The sequence below is a fragment of the Condylostylus longicornis genome, unplaced genomic scaffold, assembly GCF_029603195.1.
Source record: "Condylostylus longicornis isolate FDR11 unplaced genomic scaffold, ASM2960319v2 ptg000048l, whole genome shotgun sequence".
Lineage (NCBI taxonomy): Eukaryota > Metazoa > Arthropoda > Insecta > Diptera > Dolichopodidae > Condylostylus > Condylostylus longicornis.
This window is the reverse complement of record NW_026578017.1, coordinates 14,930,438-14,956,117: the sequence shown is the minus strand read 5'-3', so window position 1 is coordinate 14,956,117 and position 25,680 is coordinate 14,930,438. Positions and strand designations below refer to the sequence as shown.

Genomic DNA, 25,680 nt, shown 5'->3' with positions numbered 1-25,680 from the left:
TTTCTAAAAAAAAAAGAACATAATCACCTTGCAGAAATTCTCAAATAAGAAAAGAAAGATAAAAGGTAATTACACACACTCATACATGTTCAATTTAAATGAATAAAAATTTTAAACTAACCATCCTTAACAGTAGCAATTATGAGAATACGTACTCGCAGGAAAAACTCGTAATGAAAATATACGAAAACATTAAACATAAAAATAATAATAGCAAAGAATTTTCGCACAAATTTTATTTTTTTGTTCTATATTGCGGTTATCTTTTGTATACAGATAAAAAAATTGAAACAAAATGTTACAGAAATTTCTGTAAAATAAACGCAGAACATTGAAAAAAATATTAGTTTGTAAGTAAACGACAACGTGCTTTGCATATTTTTTTAAACATAGTAAAAATAAAAATCAAAATAAAAACATTCAATATTGAGAGAAAGTGAAGTGTTTTTCTCTCACAAAAGAAGAACAAAGAAAGAGTTTCTCTTCTCTGTTAAAGACTTACAGATTACAGAAATGAGTTTATACAGTAATTGTTATCTCAAATAACAGAAGGAATATTCCTTGTCTGCAAATCGTACTCAAACAGAGAAAAAAATAAAATCAAAATAACAAAAAAATGAATTGAAAAATTTCAAATATTTTCTCTTCTCTTCCTTCTTATACAAAAAAAAAAAAAAAAAAAACAAAAAAACAAAAATTGTTGGATGAAGATTCAGGATGTCCTAAATTTGATGCGATTGCAAAATATTATAATGTTTAGTTCAACATTGGTATGCAAACGTGCCAATAAATCGGAACGTAATCGGATAGGAAATTCTATTAGAAATTAAAAGGCAAAAAAAAAATTAAGTAATGATAATAAAGCGTGTGAAATACAACATATATACTCGTTATAATATATAACGGTAAAAAAAAATGAAAATACTGTATAACAAGGACTAAATTTTATTTGAAAATCGGAGGAAAATTGTGAAATTTTCAAAAACGGAGTTTTTTTCTTTAACATAGAAAATAAAGGAAAAGACCAACGAAAATCGATTTAAAAAAATATCTACAATATTTTTTTATCGTTTTTTTTTTGTTTTTTTTTTTTCGATGATATTTGTTTTTTAAATTCTACGTAGTTCCGTTTTTTTTTTTTTATTAAATTCAAATTAATTATAATGTTACCAAGATGTTCGTGTGTTTTTTTAATTTTTTCCATTAAAAATTATTAAAAAAATTTTGAAATTTTGAATTATAATTTACTTATATACAAATATATGTTTGTATAAAAAGCCATAAATAAATATTAAAAAATAGTGATGAGTTTTCAATTAAATACACTCAACTCTATTACGTTCTTGGTGTGGAAAACGGAAAACTGAACCAAAGGGTTAACAAATTTGTACTTTTTTGCTCTTTGTCTTTGTGAATGAAATGACTGAATTTTTTCTTTTTTTTTCAAAGCAAATCAAATTCGATTTTTAACAAAAAAGGATTATAAATTTAAATTTGTTGTTTTTATAATAAGATTAATTAAAATTTTTCATATTAATTAAGTATAATAAATAAAAAAAAAAATAAAAAAAAAAATTTTAATTAAAAATTTAATATCTTTGTGGTTTTTATATGTGTGTCTGCGTCTGTTTTTTATAAGAAAATCTAAAAATTTTGTGTAAAAATTTGAAAATATTTTTGAAAATAAGAAAATTAAATTTTCATAAATTTTATAAAAAATAAAAATTAATAATAATAGTATGCAGTTAATAATAAAATAAATGTGAGTAAATATTGAAAAAAAAAGAAAATTTAGAAAAATGAAAATGTGAAATAAATGTCCTTGAAAGGATTTTCTTTCACAAAACTTTTTATATAAAAATTCGTTGTTTTCCCTTAAATTTTCATTTATTTTTTTTTTCTATTTTTTTGTTCGGTTTGTTATTATTTCATATTCCTTCTGTTTATTTTTTATTATGCAAAGTTAACATAAAATCGAGGGTGTGTTATATTAGTTAATAAATAATAAACGTGTCCTTTTTTTCCATTTTCTTTAACTATATAATCATTAATGTGGAAAATATTATGTGTGCTGTGTGTGTACACATAATATGTGTGTGATGAAAAATTGTATTTGTATGTTAAATTTAAAATATTTCATATATTATGATTGTACAATAGAGTGCTTAAGGAAAGGAAAGGACTTAATGTATATATGTGTATGTATTTATGTACCATATGTATAAAAAAGCGTACGTAGATTTTGCATACGAAATTTTGTTTTTTTTGAGAAAAAAAGGTTATTTATTTAAAAGAAAATTAAATATAAATAATAAGTAAAAAAGAAATTTCATTAAAAAAAGGCAAAAAATAAAATTTAATAAAGTTTAACAAATAATAAAAAAATAAGTAGAAAAAGGAAGGAATTATTCTAATAATAATAATAAAAAATTATATCAAATAAATTTTTAAGAAAAAAAGAAAAAAAAAAACAAAAAATTTAAGTTTATTAATATTTCTTATTTTTTTTTTTTTTGAGTGTATTGTACGGTGCACGACTTATTCTTCTTTTAATATCCTTTTTCTTTTCTATAAAACATCTTTTAATATATAAAATGTGTGTAGAATTTCTTGTTTTTGTATTTTTTGTATATTTTTCCAAAAAATGAACCGTTATGTCCTTGAAATTTCTGCAGATGAAATGCAGAGTTGATTTGTAAAGACAAAAAAAAAAAGACGACTTTTTTTTTTAATCAATAAAAAAATTTCATTAAATCAAATATTTTTTTTTTTTTATTTAATAATAGTTAAAATTTTGTTTGTGTTGCTAATTCAGAAACAAACAATTGTTATTAAATATTTTCAGCTGACATTTTATCATAGTTACTAAAAGGAAATATTAAAAAAAATGTCAATGTTATATAAGCAATGAAAATCTGAGAAAAAGAAGAACAAAATAGTTCATTTTATATCCTTTAAATTTTTCTGTTTTTCTATTTTTTTATTTTTCAATTTTTGTTAAAGGAAAAATCTCATTGAATGATTTTTAGTAAAACATAATTTATGGCTATAAAATGAGAAAAGTGAGAAAATACTATAGTATATATATATAAACATAAATGTGTTATTATGGATTGAAAGAGAGAAAAATCAACTATATTTAATGATATTAATAAATAAAACATAAGTAAATAAGTAAATAAATGATACACATACACATTTTTTATGTAAGCAATAATAATAACAATAATAAATTTGATTTGTCTTTTCGTTTCATTTTGTTGAAAATTTTTATTTCATTATTCTTATAATATTTAATATATTTAATTTAAATATATTGTAGATAGAGTAATATGTTAGTAGGTGTAGGTGTAAATATTATGATGCATTATTTAATAATTTAATAAATAAGCAAAAAAAATTAAAATAAGAAAACGAAAAAAACAATTACAAAAATATTGCAATTGTACATATGAGAAAATTTTATTATGTAAAAAAGAAAACATAATATTTTCGCTTTTTTTATTTGTTTTGATTTCTCCATATTAAACAATTTAATTGTGTTGTTTTTCTATAAATTTTTGGTGGTTTATTGAATGAATTTTTCAAATTTCAAATTAAAATTGTAAACACTTTGTGTTTGATTATTGAATGATTGCTTAAAATTAAAAAAACGCTTTAAAATTAAAAAAAGTTTTTGAGTTTTGAACTTTTTTCAGTAATCAATAAGTTTTATTATCTTGATTAGAGCTATTGAATAGCAATTTAATTGATAGTTAAATAAAAAATTTCTTTTAAAAACCATTTTGAAAATAAAAGTTTGATCACTTATTTAACAAGTTTAAAGTATATATATTGAAATATATGTACATGCTTATATGTAAATATTTTTTGTATTTCATTTGCGAGCATAGGACTTTGCTAATTCCATATAGTTTTATAAGTTATTCAAGATTTTTACTTATTATTTTTCTATAGCTATGTGTACGTATAAATATTTAAATTTGAAAATTATTATTTCAGGTTTTTGAAATATAATAGAATTAGTAAAGAAAAACAGCTTTTCAAATAAAAAAAAAAATTACTAATTGGTGTAAATTATTGTGCACATATATACATAAAAATTAAAAAGTAAAAATAATTGCACACTGGCAGCAGTGTAGTTGAAATCAGTGAAAATTGATAATATCGGAAAATCTTTCTTGTTTGATTTTAAATTGTACGAGTAATTGAACACAAAGTATGATTTGTTGAATGAAAACTGACCGAATATAATCAAAAAACCGGTTAACATAATTTTTCCACATAATAACTAAAAGTATATATATATAAAATTATATATTATTAATTTATTCTTACAGATAACTTATTTAAAAAAATCTGATGTGGTCAGCACATAACCGACCGCATTGTGTATTGTCTAATTAAATGAAAGTGTTTCAGAATATTATAAAAATGTCTGTTAAACACTTTTTTCCAATTTTTAGGATATTAGTAAGCTTATAGTTAACATACTTAGAAAAATGTAAATTTGGCTCTTAGTAGAGTTTCGCTTTGTGCTACCCGAATTCCCTGAAATGCTCGCCAGTTAGTTTCGGTAACAACCAGAACTCAAATATCAAATTTCAAGAAATTCCATCAATTTGTTCTGTGGATATGGTGAAAAATGTAAAATCGGCCCGCAAATCAGTTTTCGAGCCCTGATCTTTCCAAAAAAGTTATATGTTGATTGTTTTAATACGAGGAGTTCATATATTAAATTTCAATGAAATCGGTTGATTATTTCTCTTTATATACACAAAAATGTATATTTGGCCCGTAGTAAACATCTAGTTGCCGATGCCTGATTTCTTCCAAAACATATGAATTTTTGCGGACGGTCGAGGTGAGCTTATATATAAAATTTCAAGTAAATCGGTTGAATACTTTCTTCAAAATGTTCAAAAATGTAAAACAGGCCCGCTAAAAAGTGCAGTTCCCGAGGCCTGATATATACCAAAAGTTGATCGATCCGTGCCATGGTGGAAACAAACTTACATATAAAATTTCATCAAAATCGGTTCAGCCGAACTTGAGATACACGCGTGCACACACAGACCGACAGACCGACAGACCGACAGACCGACAGACGGACAGACCGACAGACCGACAGGTTGCTAAAAATAGTTTATTTACACTACCCTACTATGGAGAAGTACGTTCCCACCGAAAACTCGATATGCAAAATTTGTTGCCATCACATAACCTACCTATTGTTTACACAATACGGTCGGTAAAAATGTGCTAATTTTAAAATTTATTACAATTATTTGTCAAAAACTAACTATACAAACATGTGTTTAAAAAAAGATTTGGAATTGTAAAAAAATTTCTGTGTGTATACTTGGGGTGTAATATGTTCAAACATGAATGTACCTATATCTTTTTGTTTCAATGTGTGTAAATTATATATGCAAGGCATTAATAATAATGAATGATCATTTTTGTTAATGATTTTCTGACATGGTAAATTGAGTGCTTAATATCCTTTTTTTTTGTATTTTTTTTTTTTGGTTTTCGGGTTTTTGTCATTTTATTAATTATGGATTGAATTAAAAACAGAGAGAAAATATATTATTGCAATTAATTAATTCTAAAGTGATTTGAGAGGAGTTTCTGAATTAAGTGTTGAAAAATTATTCTTGTCATTTTTTTTTCTTTTCATCAATTGGTTTGGCTGAACTTAATTTTATTGAAATGAGAAAGTATTATTTAGTTTTTAAATTAAAACCCGATTAAAGTATACCAGAGTTTGGTTATATATACGGATGTTTCAAAAAAACTGTACCCTACACTTTGTACTAAGCGATGTGAAAAATTTCTCAAAAATTGGGTGTACCATGAGGAGGTATTCACTCAAAATATATTATTAAGGAAAGCTAATGGCAAATCAGTGTACAAAACAGTAAAGATAATTTAAAAAATTTTTCAGTGTAATTTTCGCTAAAAAAAAGAAGGTACAAAAATTTGTTAATTTTGCTATTACACCGGAATCTTTGTTAAAATTAAGAAAATCCACAGACTTCGTTATTTAAATACGAATTAGTTTTCTATCAGAACTAAAATATTTAATTTTACGAATTCTGATATTTCCGAAAAATCTATAATGCAGTTTTTATAAAATAAAACAACAATTAATATTTTAACTTCAAAATTTTCAGTTAAAGTTTGTAATAAATTTTTGCAATTTGCAAATTTTGACGAAGTTGTGGAAAAAGTTTTTTTAAATTTTGCTAATTGTGTTATTTTTTTTGTGTTTTTTTTTGCAAAAAGTTTATGATTTAATTAAAAATTCATTTATTTTTTTTGTTATAAAATATAAAATAATAATTAAAAACCCCCAAAAGTATGCAAAATTTTGTAAGAAATTTTCTAAACTTTTAAATCGTTTTAAAATTTTTTTTAGTTTAAATCTAGATTTTTGCTCTCTATTAAAGTTATGTGGCTTGAATATCATTTTTTAAACGTTATCTGAGAGGTCAATGTAATGTCACAATCAAATGATCTGTTTTCGTAGAAGAATTATTATTATTCGAAGGAAGAAAACGTCAAAAAATACGAATAGAAAACTTTTGTGTCCCCTTGAATCCGCTACAAGCTTGTGTCTGATTCATTTTGAAATCCTAAAATGTACTAAATAAAATCTGTAAATAAAGTTGCAGAATTAAAGTTAGAGGTTGATTTACAAAAAAACTTGTATTAAAGGTTAACTGAAATAATTAAAATGTTTACTTAAAAAAGTAACGAAGTAGACAATTTAGCTTTCAATGAGTATGAAAAAACTTTGTAATTTTTCCACAATTTTTGAGAGATAAATTTATATCAAACTAAAATTCATTTTATTTATTCTAAACTCTAAATCCCTGTATAAGTTTTTTAAATTTTTTGTATTGCAAAACTTTTATATGCGTTATATGGAGTATTGGTCGGAAGAATAACAAAACAAAACTATGTTCTTTTTGCATATTAAGTTTTTTTTTTAAATTATTTTACATGCACAATTGCATACTTTAATTAAATTATTTTTTTGTTTATTTTTCTGAGCTGAAAATTTGTTTACATTTAATGTCAATACGATTTATTATCGCTTCACTAGTTATTTGATTATATACAAACTATGGAAAATTTATGAATATTTATATTAAAATTGTAGTTTTGCAATTTCGAAAACAATAACAATTTATTTTTGAAAATAATTTATTAAAAATAAATTTGTTAGCATAATTTATGGTCATTTTGTCGATGTAAAAATAAATCAAATTGTAGTTAAAAATGCAACAAAATTTTTGAAAAAACTTTTTTCCCATTTGGAATATAAAAGGTGAAAGGAAAACTTTAGTTGGTGCCATATTATTATAATAAGGGGGTGTTGCCCCTAAAAATATGCAATTTTAACATTTTTGTAATAAATATCAATTAGTAATTTTGGTAGTTTATTTATAAATTAAATTCCTATAGCTATTTCCAGTTTTAAATTTTAGAGAAAATTGGCAAAATAATTTGTTGTTAATTCCAAGTTAAGTTGAATTTATTTTTATAATTGAGATTCTTATTAAGTATAACTATTTTACAGATTTCTATAACAATGAAAAATATAATTTGACTGAAGCTAAAATTTTATTAGTTGCAGTAAAAACGATGGTAAGGGTAATAATAATTGTCTTTGTTTTTTGAAAATTAAAATGGAAAATTTAATTTCACAATATTGATTCCAATAATGACAATTACAAAACCATCTAAATAATTTATTTATCTACATCCTTGATGAAAAATTTATTGCAAATATCTTGTTAGGAAAGAAATGCTTTGACAAATTTGTTAAGTAAATTCAAATAACATTTTATAAAATATTGTTTTGTAATATGATTTTCTTAAAATATTGAATAAAGAATATTAAATTTCCATATACTTAATCTTAAAAGTAAATAATCAAAATAAAGAAAATTTGTTGGCACCACAAGGTCTATATAAATTATATAATATTTTGTGTAATTAAAAACATCATTCAATTTTCCATTCTGTACATTAAAACGTTAACGTTTTTACTAAAAAAATTTTCATTTCAATGAAATTTTAGTCCTTTACAGTAGTCTGTTTATTGTTTACGTTCACAGAGTAATTGAATGGAATAGGGACATATTAAGTGAAAATGCTCTCCTTGAAGGCATTTTATTTTCATTTTTGTCTTTTTTTGTTGGAAAAATTCCAAAAACAAAAAAATGTATTGTTCACTTTCCTTTTTTTTCTGATATTATTTTTTTATTATTTTTTTAATAAATAAATTGTTTTTTTTTCTAACTTGATTTTGTATAGTAATCAAAATTGATTCTTTTGTTGGCTTTAATTGTTAGCAGATTTTTTTTTTCATTTGTTTGTTAAAAAGAGTAAAAGAAAACTTTTTAAAACTAAATTTTAATTAATTTCACAAATTTTCATGGATAAAGTTGTTCTTTATTGAAAAAATAAAAAAAACAAAAACAAAAAAATAAAAACTTGCTTACAAATTTATACCATCATAATCACAGGATTACAAAATTTGTAGAGCAATTAAAATTTGTACTTTATAATTTAAGTCTTAAAATGTTTTTATTTGTTATAAAAAATATGGAAATTTCAGAAAGAGCTTGTACCTATTAGTATAATTGATTGATTCTATGTTTGTTAAAGTAGTTATGTTAAGAACATAGAATTTTGGAAGGAAATATAATTTATTGGAGAGATTATGCATTTTGAATGCAGTTCTGTTCTATTCGCATTTCGTGAATATTATAGCCCAGTTGACGATGATGACACGCGTTACCTAAAAAATTTGTTATGGCGAAAACAGTCTTTGACGATAGTGTCTGAATACTTAATACCAGAATTTATATAAAGTTGAAGTTCTGAAAAATTCTAACTTATTTTGATGACTTGACCATCAATTTTACTAAAAATCTATAGCATAAATTGAAGAAAACTTTCCTTTTCAATAAAAAATTTAACCTTGAAATTATATTCATTTGTTTTATAGTCAAGTTTTCTATTTGTAAGTGAATTTCAATTGTGTAAGCATTTTTTCGTCACATTTCTTCTTATAGTCTTATAGTGCTTATGCAACTATATGTCCACTCTAATCCATGACTCACAGTCAAGATTTGTGAAAGGTACTACGAATTCTCCATTTGTTTACGAAAGAAATATTCATAGTTTCAAGTCATCAAAAAAACTTGTGTGTTTAAATTTTATTTTTAATTACTTGAACTCCTTCAAAAGAATCGGTTTTAAACATGAATTAAAAATATTGCCGTAAATTTTTCCTTGAATTTTTGACTTTATCACAAATTTTCAATGTAGAATTGATTATATATAAATAGTAGTTTTTTTTTCGCAAGTTTGCAAGTTAATTGACCTTGCAGACCTTATTGTAACCATTATTCTTTTTTATAAATAGATTTTGTATTTTTATTAAACACGAGTCGCTTTTACACTATAAGCGACTCATATTGAAATAAAGTAAAAAATGTATTTAACTATACAAGAGGTCCGGCAACTAAAAAAAAAAAACAAATATAATCAAAAGATAAGGGCAAAATAAATATAAAAATTGTTGGCTTATTTTATCACAAAAAAAAAAAAAACAAAAAATTTTTAAGGAAAATTAATGAACATTGATCACGTGAATATACCATTATCCACTCATTCTTAAATATTTTTTAATCTTCTTCTTCAGCATACTCTCCCTATAACTAAAAATCAATTTTATTATAAAAATATTTGAAAAGATTAAAAATATAAAGGCAGAATAAATTTTATGGAAATAGGATATTTTTGATCCTTTTACACATATTTTTTATGGAGATACTATAAGATATTAGAAAAAAAAATTATTTAGTAAGTATGTAATACTCTTTTCTTTTGTATATCTGTGTAAGCATACTATTGGATTTTTAAGATTAAATTATAATCCATATAAAAATTTAGAATTTCATATTTTAAAGTATTATAAAAAAATTTCTTTATAATCCTTACATTATAGCATTTAAGTAGCTGTAATCCTCTTGTTTCATATTATATAAAAATCTTCAATCAAGTATTAAATACAATATCAATCTATCGTACAATTTTTTTTTGGTATACACGATTATTCGAACAATGTACTCGTATATTCTCATAAGAATCAAAAATCCAACTTAGAAATTAAATTGGTTGTGTGATCATCTGCAAAACATTTATGAATTTTTGATTTCGTTAAACATGAGAGAGCTATTATAGAGGTAGAAAAACATACCTAAGAATTGATAAAGAAAGACCGGAAGCAGGGTAAGCAGAAAGAAAGAATTTCAAAATATTCGTATTGTACTGTATCTTGTGCTCGTATTAAGTAGAAAACGATAGTGGCAAACTTATAGTTCCTTACGCTGTAAAATTAGAGTCTATATTTTGTAACATATTTAACATTTTTTGTATGCTTTCCTCAGCATGTGAATATTTAAGAGAAAATAAAACGATTTAAGGGGCTCACTTATAAAAAAATTAACAAAACTTATGCAGAAGAGTGTCGAATGCTGATTGATAAATTTTTCTATTTAAATTCATAGCGTACATTCTATATCTCATCTATGTATGTTAATGTGTACATTATATATGTATTTCAAATAAAATTTTCATTAGAAAACATTTTTTTTATGAATTTGTTGGAAAACTTATGATTAATGTGCCAAAATTTCTTTCATAACTTTGTGTTTTATTATATGTACAGTGCTGTACGTTAAAGTCTTATGACATTTTCTTTATTCAACATCATGAATATAAATAAGATGACAGACAAAAACAATTTAAATTTGAATTTAAAAGAAACGAGTGCGTAGTAGTAGATGAGAAAATTTAGAATATGAAAAAATGAAAAATTAATTCTAAGAATTTTTAGTAACAGGGTGATAAAAGGAATTATCAAATATAATTTGCAAAGTTTTTAACTCTTCTCAAAATTCTCATTTCGCACTAAATTTTATTAAATTTCTTCTGCCTACACAAAAAGTGAAGTTTTGAAATGTCGTATTGCCATCTTAATTCGTCGAATTTGATTTATATAAATTTAGTTTAATTAATTCAATTGAAATTTTTGTAATTCAAAATTTTTGGAAATTTTGTACTTATTTTGGCTTGAAATCAAATATTTTGGGATATGTTACAAAATGTTAAGAGTCCTTGTTGAAAGTCGAATCTCTTAAGTTAAATAACTTGAAAATTCGAATATTGAACAAAGTTCAAATATGGCCCAAAGAGAGGCCTTTTTGGAAGATTCTGCTATAGTTATATTCCTAAATTTGTTACACCATGTTCAATAGGAATTTTTAGTTTTGAATCTACATATGATGCCTAAGAAATAAATCATTTGAAAGTAATTTTTCTGGATAATGAAAAATTCATTGTAATAAACTGAAATTCTTTTGATCCAATGGGAATTTAAAAGAGATTTTCAAAACCTATTCTTTTTTAAGTGTACGATGACGTTTTTAACAAAATTTTATTTTATTTAGTAGAAACCGATGCCCTACAAATGAATTTTTTATAAATAATGTAGTATGTTTTTTTTTTGTTATTACACATGAATTGTATTCCTGATTTGTGAAAATTACATTTTAAATATTTATAGATTTTATTTTGAATAGGAAAATCTTGGGATTAAATTTAGATTTTTTAGGCACAAATAAAAGATAAACAGATATCAAAAGCAAAAACTTAACCGAATATTCTTCATTTACTTCTTTTTCCTGTAATTGCATTCTTTTATTAAAATTTCAGAATATTTCTCTTTTTAGTTTGTTATGAAAACTGAGAGGAATGTATTGTAATTTGTAAATAGTATTAAAAATATTATTTGTTCAAATTTTGTTTGAATTTAGATGAAGTTGCATCGAAAAATATCTCAGCATGATTCCGAAAGTAAAAACTATGCAATATAATCCAAAAAAAAACAATTTTTTTAATTTTTTTTAAAATAAATTTTACTGAGTTAAGCAGTAGAACATGAAGAGCTCAAACTCTGCACGATTTAACTTTGTGCCAAATCGGCTTAGGCAGTCTCGTCCTTTTAACATATTTTCATTTTGGCATTTGAATTAAAATGGAAATTATAAAATACTTAGATTTTGTTTAATTAAACCCTTTTTTCCAAAAAGAGTAAAAGTGATTTTTAAAATTTTGTAGTAAAAGTGAAAATATTTCCATATTATTGCATAAATTTAGGATTATTTTTACAAAAATGCAATATTATTAAATTTTTCACAACCTTTTGGTATAATTTGTTGAATTATTACTAATAATTGATAAAATTTAAAAAATCAAATTAGAAATAATAAAATTAAAATTTTAATTATATAAGAAATTTTTATTATAATTCATGTGAATATTTATTAGAGTTCTTAGTTTTCAGCGCTTTTCCAAAAAAAAAAATTTCTCAAGCCTTTCTCAAGCTATAGCCTCTTGAAATTTGTTTGAAAATGTAAGCTTTTCCAAATTTCTTTAAATACGGAAAGCTAACGGAAAATACTATCCAAACACAAAATATAAATAATTTTCGTAACTGACGCAATTAACCCTTGAATTCGAGCATTATATTAAATTTGTTTTATTTCAAAGATTGCATGCATTGCTTATCCTAAATATATGCAATATCCTGAATGTATACAATATCCTAAATGTATGAAATATTTTGTATCCCAAATGGTGTATGAAAGAAAGTAATTTAAATGATATAGTAGATTGTTTTTACAACTAGTATTTTAACTCGTGCAAGTGCTACTTTACAATCCAATGGTGTGATCTAACTTTATTATGTAGTTAAAATGCTAGTTAATAATCTATTAACTTTATGAAATTTCTATACGAGATTTTATTATTCAGTACTCATCAATTTTAATGAAAACTTGATATATTAAAAAATTAATGCTCTTATCATTTATGTATAACATTTTGTGTACATATATATATTAATATATATATTATATGATCTACTTGCAATAGTGTTGAAATAAAATTAATTAATATTGCACGTATAAATCTCAACAAATAATATTATATAAAAATATTTTGTAAACTAAACTAAATTTTAATAAGCTTTATATTTAAACATTATACTATACATTTGTATAACACACTGAGAGAATTGTAAAATTATTGCAATAAAAATGAATAAAGTCGAAAAAAATTTAATATTATTTTATTGAATGTGAATTTCATTGATATTTGAATTTGAAATAAATATTTTTGTGTAATTTTGCCACACCACAATACAAGTTGATTCAACACAATTTTTGTGGTGCAGGATTTAATTATAAAACTCACCAAGAGTGCATCAGATAATTATAATTTCGAAATCATTATAGAAAAAAACGTTATATAAATTAAGTAATAAAATACTTGGGAGTTGGTGTATAATATTAATTAAAACTTTTAATTAAAAGTTTGTTTTAAGAATTTTTTATTAAAAAAGAATTCTATGACCTTGCTTTTTTGTTTTTTTTTTTTGGTTTTCTTCGTATTTAATACACTTGAAGAGTCTTTTAATAAACGCGAAATTTATAAACTTGTTTATGCCATGATTATCTCATCTAAAGAATATTTATGTACGAAACAGAATTAAATTGAAGCATTTGAAATGAGCTTGTTCAAGATTAAATACTTTCCTAATTTTCAAAAATTTACTTTTATGCAAATTATTCTGAAAAGTCGAAATAAATGACATTATTTTTGCTCTTTCTTTTAAAATATTTTTAAATTTTATTTTTTTTTACAAGAGCACTTCTTTTATTATTTTATTCTTACGCCCGGAATTTCCATTTAATTTTGCTAATACACATTTGTTATTATTTTTTAAGAGTTATACACAAAATAGCTCAAAGTTATTTAGATTTAAATCGTATATGAGTTTGTATTGCAACTGCATAAATTAAAAAAGAAAGTTGATATAAAAAGAAAGCATTAGCGTGCAAAATTTTTTAAAGTCTAGACAAAAAAAATGCAAAAATTTACTATAGAAAATTTTTATTTTAATAGATAATCTTATTTACGCGTAGTATCTTAAAAATTTGAATAAAATAAATTAGATTTCAGTAATAACTTGTGTGGTTTAGTATAAAAAATTGGAGGAAAGAAAATTCGAGTGTTGTACAATTGCTGTTGTTGTTTGATAAAATTGCTTTCTGGGGCATTCAAATTTTAAACGCTTATAAGGTTATTCTTATGAAATGAATTGTTAATTGAGCCAATTAGTGTGCTTTTGAGCCAATTGCACGGCTTGCAAAAGCGTGAAATTTTTTTAAAGTAAAATTGAGGCAATAAGGGGTTTTAAAGGTAAAATTAAAGGCGCTTAAATGGCGTCTGATTGTGTTAATAGTCTATTATTGTATTTGAAATTCATAAATATTTTTGTTCATTAATACATAAAATATTTTAGTACAAAATTCGTCAAAAATAACGAGTTTATTTTACTTGTTTTCAAATAAAAGTGAAAATAGATTGAAAATTTTAACAAATTTTTGTCTATACAATATTTTTTGTTACAACACTGTCTCTAGATTGCCTCGTTAAATTTTTTTAAAATTTCTTTGAAGTTTATTTTATTTTCAATCTATGACTGCGATTATTCTGCTTAAAGAAGTATGAGTAATTATATAAGAATTTTGAGATATTCCCATTGTTACTCTCTCTTCTCACTTTCTTTGAAGAATTTTTCTTTAAGATCTGAAGATAAGGCTGCTTTAAATTTTGAAATTCTTTTTCAATGAAAATAATTTTAAATTATTGAACACTCATATATTTATGTATATAAATAAGTAATGTTATATTTATGTATTTGAAGTATTTATTTTGATTTTAGTATTTTACTCCAAAATATTTTAAATAAAATTTTTATTGCTTTAAAAGTTGAAAGTTAAAAAAACAAGAAATAAGAGAATAAAACTTTTATGTTAGCAACTTAAAAAATCGAAAGTGTTAAATTACGACTTTATTGTATTTCCACCCAAAAAAAAATTGTGATTACCCCATAAAATTACTTATGTTATACGTTTCCCTTTTACAATATTATTTTATGACTTCATTTTGTTTTACGTATGCAATTTTAAAACATGAAGCGTATGTAATTTTTATTTGTCTACAATTTTTTAATGGTAAGCTTTAATGCGCAACCATATATTTTTGCTTTTCAAAAAAACAAAATTGTGTTTAGCACTTAAAAAACGTAAAATGTGAGTAATTTCCAAAAACTGAATGATTTATAGGGTAATCAAGTGTTGATTTCTTCAAGAACTAGATATGAGATTTCTTGAAGAACTAGATCCTCTACCTACGAAAATTTGCATATAAATGTATGCTTAGTATTTTATTATAGGAAAATTATAATTTTATTTTCATAATTTACGGTATATTGCACTTAATTCCCAAGTTTATGATTGTTTGGAGACAATTGGAGAGTTTTATGATTTGAAAAAATAAGTAAAAAAAAAACAAATTTCTCCTGGCATATTCAAATTTATGCGCAAAACCTAATATGAATTTTCAAATTAATGGCATTTTCCAATATATTTTTGTCTTCTATAATAGCATTATTTTATATAATATTCATGCAATATTATGGCTAAAAATATTTAAATTCATAAACTTTTAAAAATAATTCTTGTTTTATCTTTTTTATAAAAAAAAACACTCTTTTATACTTGATCCGCCCATCATTTAACAAAAAGAAGATTTACTTCACCTAATGCAAAACTGCATATATGTTTATTTTGTTTGTCGTAAATTTGTACTTAAATGTTGAGAGTTCCGTTCCATATTGCTTCTTTACAACGCTTATTTAACTATTCTTCGAATTTCAGAAAAAAACAAATAAATTAAATATTATCTTCATATTTGTGTGTATTTCAGGGAGAGGGGAGTAAATTAAAACAAGAAAAAAGAAAATAAAAGGATAAAATAAGAAATATATGACGCACACAACTATACACATAAACAAACAGTAGAAGTTTGTATGAATTTTCTATTTTTATTTATTCTTTTCGCATTACAAGCTCTTAATTTCAAAATAAAAGAATGTTAGGACGAAAAAAAACAACAAAGCTGAAAAAAAGAGCAGAAAATTATAAATGAGAATGTAAATTTAATATTATCCTTTAAAAAAAAGAATAGAAGAAAACAAAGCAAAGAAAAATGAAAACCCAAAAAAAAAAAATAAGTTAAAAGAAAAATATAAATTTATTTTATTTTCACAGGATAACGCATGAAAGGAATAAAATAAAACAAATATAGCGAAAATACATAATTTTAACAGTTTAAGGATAACAGCTTTTAAGGATTTACATATATATATGTATATGATATGTAGATGTATGTAAAAGATATTTATGAAGAATAAAAATTGAGATTTTTACAAGTATTTTTTGCGGTAAATTTTTGTTTTTATTTATCCTCCTGCCACTCCCGCTATAAATTTTTGGTTTTATTAACTAAAACTGCTTAAAAAGTTTAAAGAGTATTTGTGTTTTTGTAATTTTTTTTCGGTTCGGTTATAAGTTATTAATGTATAAGTGTATATAAGTAAAATTGATATTTTTTAAGATAAAGGATAATAAACTAAATGAAAATAAAGTAAATTATTGTTACAATATTTTGAATGTACCAAATGAAATATTATTAAGAGTTTTCTTTTTATGGATATGGGGGAAAAATTACCATTATAATAATAATAAGACTAGTAGTAATGGAACATAAAATATTAAAATAAAATAATATTATTTACCTAAAATATTCTTATAATAATTATGAATAGAAATATTAATATGAGTGATGATAAAACTTTTATTAAGTTATAAATTCTTAAATTAATTCTTTTGTTTCAATCAAATTCATTTTTATTTTAGAAATTCCCATCATCACATGCTTTGTTCTTAAAATATTTAAATAAAATACAATATTAAAAGTAAATATGTAGCTAGCTAGATAAAATTATAAGAAATAAACTCGTCTGAATTGCTATAAAATTAAGTAAAATTTTTTGATTAGGTAAAAAATAAGCCGAGAAGCATAATTTTAAGTTCTGCCGTCTTAAAAAAAGGTTAAAATTTAATATTTTTAATAATTTAAGTAATTTAATTTCAGCATTTATGTAAAATAATTTTTACTTAATTAAGCAATTAGAAGAAAATCTGCTCTATCCGTCTATTATTGATTTTACCCTATCCATCTGTCTGTCCACGCGTCTGTTTAAAAAATTCTAAAGTCTTTAAGTTGGAAAAATTAATTTTCATAAAGAAACTTGTTGAAAAAAATTATTTCTAAAGAAGAAAAGTTCATATCTGTCTCTTATTTAAATAATCTATATTTAAATTTCAAAGCTTCTTAAAGCCCTAAAAATATCATTTTACTCTATCGAAATCGCAAACAGTTTTCGAATTCCGAAAATGCATGAAGGAAAATATAGAAAACTTAGATTACAGCAGTTTTAGAAAACTACAAATGGTTTACTTTATTAGAATACTTCTTGTTTTACATTTCTCTCATTTTCCAAGCTGCCGTCTCTCAAAATTTACGAAATTGTAATTTTCAGCTTTTTGTTTACCCGCAGCTGTAAACATTTCCGAATGTCTATAAAAGCAAAAAGCTTAAGGTAAACGTCCGGAAGAATATATTTTTTTATTTTATCTTAATTTTTGTTAATAACAGTTGAATTCGGCCATTATGTTTATGTTTTTTCTAAATGTTTTTCTTATTCTCCGCAAAGTATGCAATTTTTCAGCCATAACATTTTGTAATATAAATGAAGTAATTTAAGTACATGATTGTTTTTAAAAAAAGTATTTTAATATGTTTAAGGAAAAGTGGTACTCTACAAAACCTTGATCTTAACCAAATTTATTTTTATTTCTAATTAAAAATATTTCTTACAATTTACAAATCAACCCATAGTCTGCTTACGTTTATTTGGGTGTGTCGCACTTATTATCAAGGATTATATTATTATGGTGTCTGTTTGAATAGATAAAGATTTTTGAAACATTATTATGATTTTCATATTCGTGCTTATATTTTAATAATAACCATAACTTTGTCTGCATTCTAGATTTTCGAATGTATATATGTACAATTTATATGTTTGAGTATAAAAAGTTTGAATACAAAAAAAATTTTCTTTGAAAATTTTTATCCTTGAATTATTTTAGTTTTAATAACTTTTTCCTTTCAGTCTCTTAATGAAAAATCTAACATTAAAAAAAAATGAGAGCACCGTGATATGGTTTTTAGAATTCTAATTAAAATATAATACATACTATATTTGAAAATATAACAAGTATATTAATTCCTGCAAATCTGAAACAAGAAATTTATAATACTAAAGAAATCGTAGAAAATTTCTATTGATTGTACAGTGAAAAGTTTTAACAACCGTGTTATTCATTCATGCTTCGAGTTAAAAAATGTCAAAGTTTTGCTAAGTCTTTCCGAAAAAAATATAGGAAGCTCTAAATTAGTTAGCGTGGTGCAATTCAGAGATTGTGTATATTAAAGCCATTGGAATAAAGTTTTCTAAAATTTTAATTCCTTTATTTCTTAATTTTATAATAGTCTTTTAGTTCTGTACATTGAAGATCTTATATCTCTCTTAGTAAAAAATAATATGAAATCCTTAATTTCTTACTTATAGTAATTGCTTTGCGTTTGGGCGAATATGTAAGTGCTTAAATACAAATCAAACCAGTTATACAAAATCTATTCTTTTCAACATTTGCAAAAACATACTTAAATTTGAAAGGTATTCCAGCTATTTGTTTATTAATAATATGTATTCGTTGTATTGTAGAATTGCGATTGTGTTGGATAAAAATAGGCACAATTTAAATTTAAAACCATCCTTATAGTTATCATATTTGCTTTAATTTTCTAATTTGAAATTTAAATTAATAATTTTAAACAATCTACTCTTATTAAAATGTTATAAATTTCTGTTGTTATAAATTTTGCTCAGTTATTATTAAATTACTTAATGAATATGTAATTAAATATTATAAATGTTATTATTTTAAGGAAACCTTTAGATAAAAGCGTACATTTTCCTCTTAATTCAATATTTTAATTATAGAATTTATTATTTCAAAGCAGAAAGTATAGAATATTTTTATATATATATTCAATAGCTTAATAGTAAATTCATTTGAGTATATTATAATTGATATTACAAGTATATAGGAACAAAATAATTAATCTAGGTCATCATTAATGAAATTGTGTCAAATCAATGGTTTGCAATGTAGCACTTTTTGCTTCAACCAGTAATATTTGAATAATAAAGAAAATACTGATATTAAAAGCAATCTATTTGGTAACTAGACTATTAAAATTTATTTATATACCAAAATTTTTCAAAAATTGCATGTATTTGGGATGAGACAGAAGTAAAATTAAACGAGGCGTTAACGTAATGCTCGAATTTGAATGAGTAATAATTTCTTAACGTGGTTTAAATATTTTTAATAATATTTATTGATGAAATGGAATTTACCGTTAGCTTTCTGCATTAATAGAAATTTGAAAAAGTTTGCAGTTTCGGAAATATAAGTTGCTAATAATTCAAGTTTTACAAATTTCGTGATAGCTTAAGAGGTGGTGGGGATGGAAAAGAATTCTTCTAACAAAATGAATAACTTATTAGTGTCTAAAAGCTTCTAAAATTTCAAACTTATTGGAAAAAACAGATTTTAGATAATTGTACGTTTTAATGGCAATTTTGCTTTTTTAAAGTTAGAATAAGTATTGCCACGGTAGGAGAAGCAATTCACAACATTTCTGTAATTAGTTAAAAAAAGGCATTTTTAGAGTTTTGTGGGCTATAACTTTCAAAGGGGGTTAGATAGGTATAAATTTCTTTCTACAGAATTAATTTTCTAGTAAGGATCTGTGTATATATCTAAATTAAGCTTTCTATCTTAGAGTGTGTAGAAGGTTTGTAAACAGGGCTACAGTCGGACGGTGTAACGGACAGAGTGAAGCTAATAAGCACTTTTATTCAAAATTTATTTTGGAAATGTGCTAAAAAAGGATAATCCTTAACAAGCCTACATTTTTAATTATATAACAATTTTATTTATAATTTATTGAAAATAATTATGGAATCTATTGAATATGCGATGTATTGAAATCATTCATAATGTGTTACACACACAATAGAAATATGTGTGTATTATAAGTCTTTAGATGAATATAATGAATGAAAGCTATCAATTATAGAAATTTTAGTTATTTATCATTGTATTAATTCTTCTATGTTTTATTATGTAATATTTTTGAATGAATTTATTGAATGAGGACATAAAACATTTGATCTAATGTTTCAAATTCCATGAATTTAATGTACATTTTATAAAAAAATTCATAAACACAAAATTATTTTAAATTACCATAAAAAACAAGAAAATAATTCTAAAAATTCGAAAAAACTGTGATTAAATTTTTTTTAGACAGAAAGTTTTTATTTTTTTTTCTTCCTTTAATAAAAATATAAAGTTAATTAAATAAAACATCCTTGAACTTTTTATCTTTCAAAACATTTCATTCTCTCGTTTAATTAATTCCAATTTTATTCTATTGTTTTAATCCTAGAAAAAAAATTTATCCTAAAAACTACAGCATAATGGTTATTTGGAGTATTAGTAAATTTTTTAATTTTTTTTTTCTTAATTTTTTATATTTTGAAATTTGAATTGAATTTTCAATTAAGCGAAAATTCTTGTATTTGATTTTAATTTTTTCAAGTATAGGAATAATAATAAATTTTTAGTTTTTAGCACTTTTCCAAAAAATTTTTTGAAAAAAGTGCTTATTAGTTTCACTCTGTCCGTCCGTCTGTCCGTCCGTCCGTCCGTGGACACTTTTTTTGTTTACAAAACTTCTACACCCTTGAAGATAGAAAGCTGAAATTTTATATTTACATAGATCTTTACTAGAAACTTACTTCCGTAGAACAAAATTTTTACTTATCTCCCCCCTCTAGAAGTTATACCCCCCCAAAACCCTAAAAATGGCCTTTTTTAACTATTTGTTGCAATGAAACCATAAGCACTTTTGAAATTTTGCAAACGCAGAAAGGCAGCGGCTTGCTTTCCCTAGCGCGGTATACTACATTTAAACTTTAGAAAAATAAAATGGCCGTTCAAATTTCTGTAAAGGCAAAAAGCTAATGGTAAATCCCATGACATTAAAAAATATAATTATTTTCCTTAACTCACACAATTAACCCTTAAAATCGAGCATTATGTTAACCCCTTTTTATATTAATTTTTGCTTTATTTCAGAGACTGCATAAATCGTTCATCCTAAAAATATGCAATCCTAGAAAGTGTTTTGTATATGAATGAAAATAATTTTAATAGTGCGATAGGTATACATAGACTGTATTTAAAAGCAGAATTTTCACTTGTTGAAGGGAAAAGTGCTACAATACAAACCATTGGTTTGACCCAACTTTATTTTTATATATTTTTGCTCTTTCATATTAATTGTATATTGTTAGCGTTTGATTTAAAAATGATTCCAACTTTTACATTTTTTTTAAAGTAACAGTGGCCATAGAATTTTTTTTTTGGGCATAATTTTGTATAAATTTTGTATGAAATTTGTTCAAAGTATTTCAATTAAATTGCATTTTAACTTCCGAACATTATTTTTTTGGTAGTTAATAGAAGGTGACGGCGCATAGGAGGACGATAAATAAAACTAAATTTTATCATAAGTTGAAATAATATTTTCAATTTAAATTAAAATTCAATAGAATCATACTTTAACTAGAAATTTAATAAATGAAATTATTTTCTGATTTAAATTTGTTCACAATCTTTGTAACTTTGTATAAATTAGATAGCCACAGATAAAACTGAGTTCCAATGAAATTTGTATTTTTGTGAAATATTTTATAAAAACATGCTGTTTTTTTTTAAATTTTCATGATTCTATGAAAAATTTTTATTAATTTCGTTTTTTTTTTAATTTTAAAGTCTAGAATACATATAAACACTATTTCTACAACGTTTGGAGTCACCACAGGATTCCCAAAATTATTAATTATTTCTATATTGTTAGACCACTGCCAACTGACAAGATGAATTTTATAAAACTTTATTTTTAATAAATTTAATTTTAATAATAGAATTTTTTATATATCGTTTTCAATATTTTGAAATATGCTCTTTAAAAATATGAAAACTAAAGGTAGTTTTCATAAAATCTGTTTAGAAATTTTCTTACTAATTTTATCTCATAATATAACTGCATTTTGGATTGCAAAATACGGACGTGTAATAATATTCGAGTTGATATTTGGTCTCTGCTCAAATATTGTGATTAGTCTGCTTTGTGCAGTGCTCAGACTGACTCATCGAATGCCAATAAGGCGACTAAAATAACTATGTCAAGAAAAATGAGATATCTAAGCATAATTTTGTGATCGATTGTTTAATAATAAGCATTTTATACCACTGTACCACTTATGTTGCTTTATTAACTAATTTACAAATTAAATTAGCTTCAAGGTTATAATAAAAAACCAGTGTATACATATACAAACATTTTGTTCTTACGGGTATAAAAATAATTTTTTTCTCGCGTATTCATTCGAATAGAAGCAGTTCCAAAAACTCTCTGACGAAAACTGAAACTATGTATTAAATTTCTTGTTTATTTTGTATGTTTATTTCTATTTAAAATGAATATTAAAAAGATTATTCCGCTAACTCAAGGCTACCGGAATAAAGAGTTTCCATATTTTTATTTTTCTTTCAAAAAAATTTTCTAAGAAAAATTTTCTTTCGATTTTATTTGAATGCTATGACATTTTCCATACGTAAATTGTGTGCAGCAGTAAATTATAACGCAATATAGATTACTATATATATATTATATATATGTATATTATAATTTCACTTTTATGCTAAAACGAATTTGGGAGAATTATAAAGATCGTTTATGTTCCTTATGTAGCTTAAAAAATCAGTAGTATTTACCTAGTTGTTTAAAGCGGGGCTATGTTTCTATTTTCAATTCATTTCAGCTCACTTATAGCGGAAACATCTATCTTCAACCTACTTATACATATTTTTAACTCTCCTTTTAACCACAATTTAGAAAAACATCCCATTTCAAAGGAAAATTTTATTTTGTAGTAAAAGCACTCCTTTAACTGAAACGAAAACACTATTGCTGAAAAAAAAAACAAAATATTAATATGTGGGTTGCTTTCATTTTCATTTCTCATTTAATTTTTTATGAATCTAAGCCATTGCAGTCATAATATAAAAAATACAACGCAAAGATATGAGTATAATATTTTCTTTACACGAACAAAAAAAAAGGATATTATGATGACTTTTCAAAACGAATACATAAAGAGTAAAATGGAATAAAAAGAAGAAAAAAAACAACCTCTGAGTGGTTTAGCTTTACCAAAGAATGAGTATATTACCCGTATACCACACTTATCTGTACATTTAAAATTCTTATAACTAGGATTTGTTCATATTGTTATGTTCATATTTAAATTATGAATTATTTTAAAGAAAACTACATATATGTAGAATCGATTCTTAATAATAATAGTAATAATAAATTTATGAAATGAATAGAAATTTTAAAATTATAATCAATAAAATTCCAATTTAAAATTTATTTATAATGAATATTAAAATGTTGATAGCTGCGAACAATTTCGAAATTTTAAAACTTTTGACGTGGAGTTAATAAAAAAATTATTGCCAAGATCTAGATTTTTAATTGAAGATATAAATCATCGATTCGTGAATATTTTAAATAAGTATTAAAATTTATTTTATAAAATAAATTTCAATAGAAAAGTGGTGAACGGTTGAAAGAAATGATAATAGTAATATTTTACTTTCTAAACTTGGATTACAATTTGAATTTCGGGCAATTGTAGCTCCAATTATAAAGTAGTTGCAATGTCATTAATAAAATAGATTTTACTTCTTTTAGTTTCACACTATAAAGAGTGAGTTTGTAAAAGTTGTTTGATTATCTTTACAATAGATATGGACCTAACACAAATTATTTAGATAAATTTGACCGAGAAAGCTGGTTTTTGGGAAGATTTTTAAATTTTGTATGAGAAAGCATTTTAAAACTATAAAATTGGATTGGAATCACTTAGTAAATAGTTAAAGTAAAGTAACAAGTATATTAGTAATTTTTGAAATTAAATAAAATATTTTAATAAATTAGAATATTTAATTTACTTCCACGGCTTGTCGTCTCCTATTTCGCTAACATCTATAACACAATACCTGGTATAATCATATGTGGCGGCTTTCAAGTTTTGATTAATAGGACTTAGAAGCGAATGCAAAATTTGCTATAGTTTTTGAACAGGCAAATTTTCCAAAAATTTTTTCTGAGACTGTGAGCAGTTTATTAGTAAGGACCAATTACACAAAATGTTTGTTTTTATTTTTATATGTATATATAGGTAAACAATAAAAGTATTGAGAAAATATTAAAAATTTATTACGAATAAAATACGAAATTTATCCGAACATGTTATAAAAATAATCATTTTTGGTGTTGGCATTCCTGGTAAATAATATCTTAAATTTCAATCTTAAAATATAACAATAAAGCATCCGTACATAACTTTTTATGAGTGACTAACTAGATGCTATGCGAGTGTACAAACTAAATGTAAAATTTTGTACAATATATTATTCCTATCAACAGTTTATAAGTAGATCTCGTACCCTACACAATTCTCATTTTAAATTTAGTGTTTTTTCAATAAATTTCGCCTTCGAATTTTGGAATTATTTTGATATGATTTTTGTATGGAAAAAAATATACGCGAATAATTTTATACTTTATGATTAGTTTTATGACCTTTACACATTTGTTAAAATTTTTGTAATATTTTATATTAGGATTATATTTTAATATTACTATATATGAATTTATATAAATGTGCTATTATTATTTTGATCCTATACAGAATTTATTTCATATTATTATTTGAATGAATTATTAAAGTACGAGGTTTCATCATAACATAAGCATAGTATGAAATCATATTTCATACGAGTATTGTACATTTCTGAAAAGGAAAAATTCTATTTAAATTGTGAAAAATATAATTTTGAAGATATACATAAATCTTTTAGGATCTTTTTTATAAATGTCAGTTTATTATAGATGGTCATAAATTTGTTATATATGTATACGATGTAATATAATATTTATTAAGAAACATATGTAAATTTATTACACGATTAATACAATATGTATTTTTACAACTCGGAATAGAAAATATATGTGTGTAAATATTATGTGTATATTGAATTATATCCTTTATATTTTTATATGGAGCATATATAGTAGGAAAAATTTAAAATTTATTAATACTTATTTCAAACCACCAGAGAAATTATTTGGAAATAATATAAAAATTTCTTTTTGTTGTTATTTTTTTTCGTTTTTGGGTATTCGGTACGTAATAGTGTTTTGTTACTATTAAGCAGATTTAGATTTTGAAATTCTTTTATTGGTCATGTAACTAAAGCATGTTCAGATAAAGGAGAATTTCATACTGTGTAGGTTTTAAGAAAATGTGAAAGAAACAGTATCCTTTTATGATTAACC

General features: G+C 23.3%; 1 protein-coding gene across 5 annotated transcripts in view; it reads left to right on the top strand.

The window, feature by feature from the left end:
* Positions 1 to 805: 805 nt before the first annotated feature.
* Positions 806 to 25,680, top strand: part of LOC129611027 (uncharacterized) — a 122,509-nt gene continuing 97,634 nt past the window's right edge. For 3 of the 5 annotated variants that reach the window (XM_055523936.1, XM_055523933.1, XM_055523934.1), the window contains exon 1: positions 806 to 1,762. The gene's annotated coding sequence lies outside the window, so the exon portion shown is untranslated. Of the gene's footprint in view, positions 1,763 to 1,990; positions 2,097 to 3,123; positions 3,207 to 25,680 lie in introns of those variants that run through there. The other 2 variants (XM_055523935.1, XM_055523937.1) reach the window with 2 other exon arrangements.